The 8,223-nt window shown below is 30.4% G+C and overlaps 1 long non-coding RNA gene across 1 annotated transcript; it reads right to left on the bottom strand.

The window, feature by feature from the left end:
- Window positions 1-3,347: 3,347 nt before the first annotated feature.
- On the bottom strand, window positions 3,348-8,223 carry LOC118180324 (uncharacterized). Its single transcript, XR_015038457.1, has 2 exons — window positions 7,070-8,223; window positions 3,348-4,301 (listed from the first exon to the last, which is right to left on the bottom strand). It is a non-coding gene; the product is annotated as an uncharacterized LOC118180324 (long non-coding RNA).

Here is an 8,223-nt window from a genome sequence, read left to right on the forward strand (position 1 = left end):
CAGCTTAAATTCTTTATGAAATTTCATTAGTATATTTTCTGCAGATGATACAGCAGGATGTGAAATTGTATTATGTTACTATATAATGATTTAATGCAGTTGAATTGCCATAACTAAATTGCATAATTAAAAAATGAATTTTAGTGCCTTGTTCTAAGTTACATTAACACTAAAAAAATGAATCTAAACAAAATTTTGTAATATGCCAAAACAGGAAGAAAAAAAAAAAAACACTTACCATAAAAGATTTCCGCAATCAAATAAAGTAAAAATAATTCAATTTCTTTCTCATCGACACTTGATAATATCATTCAGATTTCTTAATAATTACTTAACAATAATCCAGGAGATCCAAAATTCGATTTATTTATGTTTTCCAAGTTACATTAACACTAAATAAATTATTGTAAACAAACAAACTACTAATTAAACATATTTCTCCAGCCAAGTTCAATTTCTTTCTGACCAATACTTGAAAATATCATTTAAATTTCTTAATAATTTACGAGATCCAAAATTCGTTTCCTATTGATATTTAAAATATACACAAACTATATCCATTTCATTCATTATAAAATCGGTGTTGCATAGAGCTTTAGGAAATTTCATGGATAAAGTCTTCCAGCAGATCTTATGTCCAAATTTCAACTTTTTTTTCAAATTAGAGAAATCTCATGAGTAGTAAAGTTTTCCATTAACACTAAATAAATTATTGTAAACAAACAAACTACTAATTAAACATATTTCTCCAGCCAAGTTCAATTTCTTTCTGACCAATACTTGAAAATATCATTTAAATTTCTTAATAATTTAAGAGATCCAAAATTCGTTTCCTATTGATATTTAAAACATACACAAACTATATCCATTTCATTCATTATAAAATCGGTGTTGCATAGAGCTTTATTGGAATAATTGATTCATATACAGTGTCTCACAAAAGTGATGGGACACTTGTGCTTTACAAAAGGATACTGTAGTAAAATAAATTAAAAAAACATGTAAAAATTTTTTGTGGGTATATTTCATACTTAAATTTAATAACAATTATTACATAACATACATTTTCTAAAAATATTAATTTAATAAAAACACAATTGTTTAGAACAGAGCAAAAAAAATGGCTCCCATGTGATGGGACACTTAATTTTCCATCAAATATTTATCCAAAAATTTTACTTTTTAGAAGGTTTTAATATTTTGTTGGATTTCCTTTTACTTTTAAAACATGATTTAATCTTTTGGGTATGGATTCGACTAATTTTTTTTATGATTTCTGAAGCGATTTTACCCCATTCTTCTTGAAGCACCGATTTTAATTGTTGCTTTGAAGAAATGGTGTGTTTGCGAATTCTTGATTCCAATACTTGCCAAATATTCTCTATGGGATTTAAGTCTGGAGATTGTGGTGGTGTTTTTATTATTTCAGGATAGTTATACAGCCGCCAGAGTCTAACGTTCAAAGCAGTGTGCTTGGGGCCATTGTCTTGGTAGAATTTAAAATCATTATGAAGGTTCAATTTTCGTGGTGAAGATTTCAAATTTTGATTTAAAATGTCAATATACTTGTATTGATCCATTATACTGTCAATAAAAATGAGATTACAAACTCCAGCGGACGACATACACCCCCATTCCATAACTCCTTCTCCACTATGTTTTACTGTTGGCACCAAGTTCTGTTTGCGAAATTCTTCCCTGGGTTTTCTCCACACTAAGATTCTACCGTCAGAACCAAATATATTAAATTTACTCTCAACAGCAAATATAACTTCATTCCAGTAATCAGAATTTTTATTTATGTTGGATTTTGTGAAAGCCAGTCTGAGTTTTCTATTCTTTTCACTTACGAAGAATTTTTTCCTGGCTGCTCTACCGTGATATCCAGCAAATCGAATTACTCTTCTAATAGTCTCAGGATTAACAATTACTCCATATAATGCTTGTAAATCAGCAGCAACTTTAGGAGTACTCATTCTTGGATTTTTTTTAATATTTCGAACGATAATTCGCTTTATTCCATTGGATAGCTTTGATGGTCGGCCAGGTCTTTTTATCCTGAATCATATGATTTTTTTATATCGTTTAATGATATTGAAAACTGTTGAATGACTCAAGTTAACTGTTTCAGCAGTTTCTCTAATAGATTTTCCACGTTCAATATGCAAATTAATAACTAATATTCGAATTTCAGGCAAAGTTTCTTTTCGTTTAGCATTCATGGCTGCACAGAGCTAAAAAACACAAACTGGAGAGAAATACTGCAGACGATTTTATAAATTATTGCCAATTGCTTTCGAGTAAAAATAAAAACACACAAAAAAAATATTTTTATTGTACTACGTAGTAGTATCTAATGGTGTTCCATCACTTATGTGAGCCATTTTTTGCTCCGTTCTGAGCAATTGTATTTTTATTAAATTAATATTTTGAGAAAATGTATCTTATGTAATAATTGTTACTAAATTTAAGTATGAAACACACACACAAAAACATTTTTACCTGTTTTTCAAATTTATTTTATTACAGTTTCCTTTTGTAAAGCACAAGTGTCCCATCACTTTTGTGAGACACTGTAGTATGAAACAGCTTAAATTCTTTATGAAATTTCATTAGTATATTTTCCGCTCATGATACAGCAGGATGTGAAATTGTATTATGTTACTATATAATGATTCAATGCAGTTGAATTGTCATAACTAAATTTCGTAATTAAAAAAATGAATTTTCTTTCGGGGATCATATAAATTCATTTATAATTAAGTTTCCCCCCTCACAAAAAAATATACTTCTTTAATGTGTACTAAAAGTTATCGCATTAGTGTAAAATCAGAATACACGTCAGATTGCCATTCGACAGATTGGTAAAAATGAAACTCTCCAGAATTTAACGTCAACACTTTTGGGAATCACAATAAAAAAGTTATAAAGAGAAAAAGCTAGTTTAAAAACCTCATTTTTCGAACGCATAACAATTTTTAAGTTATAAGTGAATAGCAAATTACCCTCTGAACGCGCATACATGCAACTCAGAAGTAAAAAGAATCGAAGGAATTAAAAAATAGGGAAAGCCTGATTCATCTTTCAATTTTTCAAACCTTACAAAATTTAACAATTTTTCAAATCTTACAAAAAGTTAGACATATCTTTAACTCTTCTAATTAAAGAAATTCTCATGAGTAGTTTTGCGTCAAGTTTAATAATGGCTTCTTTTAATTAAAGAAATTACACAAATAAATTTTTTGTGTATGTGTTTGTGTTTAGGGTATGTTAAAAATGTAAGAATTTGGTAAAAAAAAGAAAGAAATTGTTCTGTTTGTAGATTTTTTCCCCTCACATTACAAGAATTTGAAAACTAATACTTTCAGTATTTATTCATAATAAAAAATGAAATAGTACATTAAAAATGAAGAAAATATTGGTTGACAAGATATTTGGAGTCGGGTTGAGGAGACGGTATGGTGTGTCTCGCAGTATCATTCCAATAGAAGTTTGAGTCAAGTTGAGGAGTAGGTATGATGTGTCTCGCAGTATCATTCCAGTAGAATTTTTCTTGAGGTAGATGAGGAGGAGGTACGATGTGTCTCGCAGTATCATTCCAGTAGAATTTTTCTTGAGGTAGACGAGGAGGAGGAATTATGTTTCTTGCAGTACCGTGCGCCTAGTTAGTAGATTTTGAAAGATCGGGATACGAGTTGTCCCCTGTAGTATCGTCCTCCCAGTAATTATTTTTGTCCCTTTCCGAAGTAGGGGCATATATTTTATGGACAACGAAATTTCCTGCGGAAATACTCGTCCAATACTTTGCAGCTTTTTTTCCCGCACAGATATAATACCTTTTACTACAACTATGAAAAGGGCATTTGCTCATAGGTGGTGATAGATCACTATTTGTATAGTTTATAATTGTTATTTCATGAATTTCCCTTTCCAATATATCTAAGAAAACCTTTGCATTTTCGCTACCTTTTACGTATATATATTGAAAATTTTTTGTTAAATTTTGCAAGATGTTTTTTAAGTCATCGTATGGAATATCTCCATCATTCCAATGTATTCCATGTCGCATGCGTGTTAGCATTCGTTTGTTTTTTTATCTTTCGGGGATAATTCATCCCAACTAAAAGGAGGACCAACTACAAGGGACCCTGTGTGCTTTAGGTCAGATGAAACGTAGCCTAGTTCTTTCAAAATGTACTTGTAAACACTGTTAGGAGCCTTATGCTGAAAACCATCTAACGTTAGTACTATGAACGAATGACAATGACTGGACATTATTTTTTTAAGCGTGGGTAAGGAACCTAGAGGGGGGGAGAAAGAATATTTTAAGAAATTATTATTAAATGAAATTATTATTAAATTTAAGAATTATTAACTTTAAGAACTTTTACAAATAATTCAAAATTAAGAAATTATTAAATTTAAGAATTATTAACTTTAAGAAATTATTATTAAATAAGAACTTTTACAAATAATTCAAAATTAAGAAATTATTATTAAATGAAATTATTATTGGTTGATCTTTGGATTATGGTAACTTGGCGATTTTTTTGCGAAAATTTGGCGACCAACTCTGCTACAGCAACCCTCTATTTTTTTTCGCCGCCATTTTGTCTTCACGAAGTAAAGACATGTTTCTTTTCTTTTTATTTACTCAAAACTTTTTCCAACAATCTACTAGCAGAATTACACTGATGCTAGAAATTTTATGTAACAAAATTGCTTAATCATGACAAATATTAACTGCAAAATTGGGAAAAGTGCACAATCGCAAACTCCTTGCGCGTTTTTCAGTATAGCACATACACATAAACCATTTACATGTCAACTTATTTTTACTTAAAAAAACATCCCAGAATTGCACAAAAATGGTATTGCACACACTTTATTCATCTACACTGCTATTTTCTCATAAATTACAAAAATTTGCACGAAAATTTTCTTAATATATAAACTCGATAAAAAGCACATATATGAAATTACCTGATCGCGAAAAAGTACATACCCTTTCCAAGGATGAACATTTCCACGTATAAAATAAATAAAATATCCAAAAGCTTTTACCTCTAAATTATCCATTATATTATAAACGTCACTAACGAATTTATACGCAAACATTAAAAATAGTTACAAATACATAGTGTCAAATATTTAAATTATTTCCATACACGTTTACTTCAACTGAAACGTATACCAAATTCCTGCAAACATAAAATTCACAAAATAACTATCATTTAATTAAAATATCACTAAACCATGTACACGTCGACTTATTTTTACTTAAAAAAACATCCCAGAATTGCACAAAAATGGCATTGCGCACACTCTTCACTATATCCATGTACACTGCTTTTTTCTCATAAATTAGAAAAATTTTACGAAAATGCATGAAAATTTTGCGAATCTTTAAATCTGGTAAAAAGAACATATATGAAATTACCTCTTCGCGAAAAAGTATATACCCTTTCCAAGGATGAACATTTCCACGTATAAAATAAAATATCCAAAAACTTTTACCTCTAAATTATCTATTATATTATAAACGTCAGCAACGAATTTATACGCAAACATTAAAAACAGTTACAAATACTTAGTGTCAACTATTTAAATTATTTCCATACACGTTTACTTCAACTGAAACGTACACCAAATTCCTACAAATATAAAATTCACAAAATAACTATCATTTAATTAAAATATCACTAAACCATGTACACGTCGACTTATTTTTACTTACAAAAACATTCCAGAATTCCACAAAAATGGCATTGCGCACACTCTTCATATATCCATGTAAACTGCTTTTTTCTCATAAATTAGAAAAATTTCACGAAAATGCATGAAAATACTCAACGTATACTACTCAAACGTATTCCAAAATACTACAAATACTCGTATATAACTCACAAAATCACGATCATTAAAATATAATTAATTTAAAAAACACTACTTAAAATATAAATAAGCACATACATTGAATTAATAAAAATTAGATTACAATCCTAATTACTTTAAACTAAATCATTGATAATAACAATTTTCCAATAATACCAAATTCCTTTCCACCTTACATTTACAACAATGCATAAAAATAATATCCTCAAATGATTAAAAATACTAACTTACCTAATCGTCTTCAGAATCTTCATTACGTGGCTGCAGTACTACTGCTAATTTCTAAATCCTAAATCCAGTAGTCAACTGGAAGTCTAATTACCAAGTAATAAGAAATTAATAAAATTTCACTTGTACTCAAACTACTTTCAGCAAACCACGTACCCTTCCTTACACTCCTTTTCACAAAATGTCCATTTTCACCATATTTCTTGCACCGCCATTTAAACTTAACTGTAAAATAGCCTTCCTTTCACACAATCTCAACTTATTATTATCAGATAAACGCATTAAAAATTTAGAATTCACTTTACATAGCGCCATGCAATCCGAAAATTAATCAACACTATTTCACACAACACACGATGAAGCTTAATACAAAATAATTTTTCCAAATTAACCCCCTTTTCCGATTAAAGAATTGTAATTCGTCCATTAATGTCACATGACATATCTCATGATCTCTCATTTCCCTCACACAAAATAATGCGTAATCTGAACTGAGTGCTTCTCACATTATTACCAAAGTCCTAGGTAGTAACCTTTATCGCCTCTAAAATGACGCCAAACTACCAGTTACCATATTCCAAAGATCAGCCTTATTATTAAATTTAGGAATTATTATTATTTAAAAATTATTAACTTTAGGAATTTTTTACAAATAATTCAAAATAAAAATAAAAAGAAGGGTTTAATCCTAGTATCCGGTGCACACGGGATTTGGCTACTTTTGGCGACTTCTATAATGAGTAGTAAAAACAGGACATATACGATGAGTAGTAAACGGGTCATTCAATGAATATATATAGTTATACACAGTATATACTATGTATATAGTGATAGTATATAGTATATACATAGACATTCTTTGGGTCATTTTTGGTGTTGGCGATAATTTTCAAAAAAGCGCCAAGGCTGCACCGTATACTAGGATTTTACCAAAAGAAGCACTTACCAACAGCCAGTTAAGAAAAAATCCCAAGACTTCACTCCTTAACTACTCGAGCAAGTAGTGATGAGCTCAGATCAGATTAGATAGTATCGTGAAATTCGCAGCATTAGTCGTATTACGACTTTGACTGCGTCTGTTGAGGATTTTTGCCCTAAGGCGATGAGTTAAAAGGAGAAGGCGAAAAAATCGCCGCGCGGATAACGGCGAAGCTCCGAAACGTAAGAACGCTTATCTGGGAAAGGATTTGAAAGCTGTCCGGTGATGCGTGAATGGTGAGGTCGGTCAATGACCCCGTTCGTAGCGTCTTAAAAGCGCTCTTCTGGTAGAAACAGGTTTCAATAGCAGACCACCTCCTTTTATATGCGCTGAAATGATCTTATCAGAGGAAGTGATACCCTAGAATAGTATTCATAACAAGCCAAAAATAAAAATTGAGGTTACTTTACCACGCCCAGTTCTTTTTATCAGTTTCTAGAAATCAAATTCGCAACGGGATATCTTTTCATAGAACCACAAATATTTTTTTTTTTTTTTTTTTCAAGGAGAATGTCTTACCTTGTGCTTGATTTCGAAGGTTTTTAAAATTCCAAGATTCAATTCGTAGTGAAAGAATTAGCATATAGTAATTAGCTAAAAAGTAAAGAAAGATGGATTCTTCATCAAGGAGAATGTCCTACCTTGTGCTTGATTTCGAAGGTTTTTACAATTCCAAGATGCAATTCGTAGTGAAAGATTTAGCATATAGTAGTTTAAATGGAACTTGTCGAGGAATATTTGTTTTTAAACCTCCTTTTCCATGGTATTATATGGATGACCAAGAAAAGAAAACAGCCGTTTGGGCAAGTAATTACTATCACGGTTTATCTTGGTACGAAGGGGAAATACCTTATTGCCATTTACAATTTATTTTAAACATGTTGAGTAGGACATTTAAACAATTTCCAATTTATTGTTGAGGGGAAGGAAAACGCTTATTCTTGGGAAAATGGCTTGGGAGACCCGTTTATAATATTTCAGGATCGAAAGAAGAAATTAAAAAATATGACGAAATTGAATCGGTATCTTGCCCTAATCATACAAAAGGATTTCATCATTGTGCTTTGCAGAAGGTGGTTAGATATACCCATTATTTAAAAAGCAAAGGACCTTGAATACAA

This window comes from Stegodyphus dumicola, chromosome X1 (genome assembly GCF_044657685.1).
Source record: "Stegodyphus dumicola isolate Sdum_Otavi_A_Nest chromosome X1, ASM4465768v1".
Lineage (NCBI taxonomy): Eukaryota > Metazoa > Arthropoda > Arachnida > Araneae > Eresidae > Stegodyphus > Stegodyphus dumicola.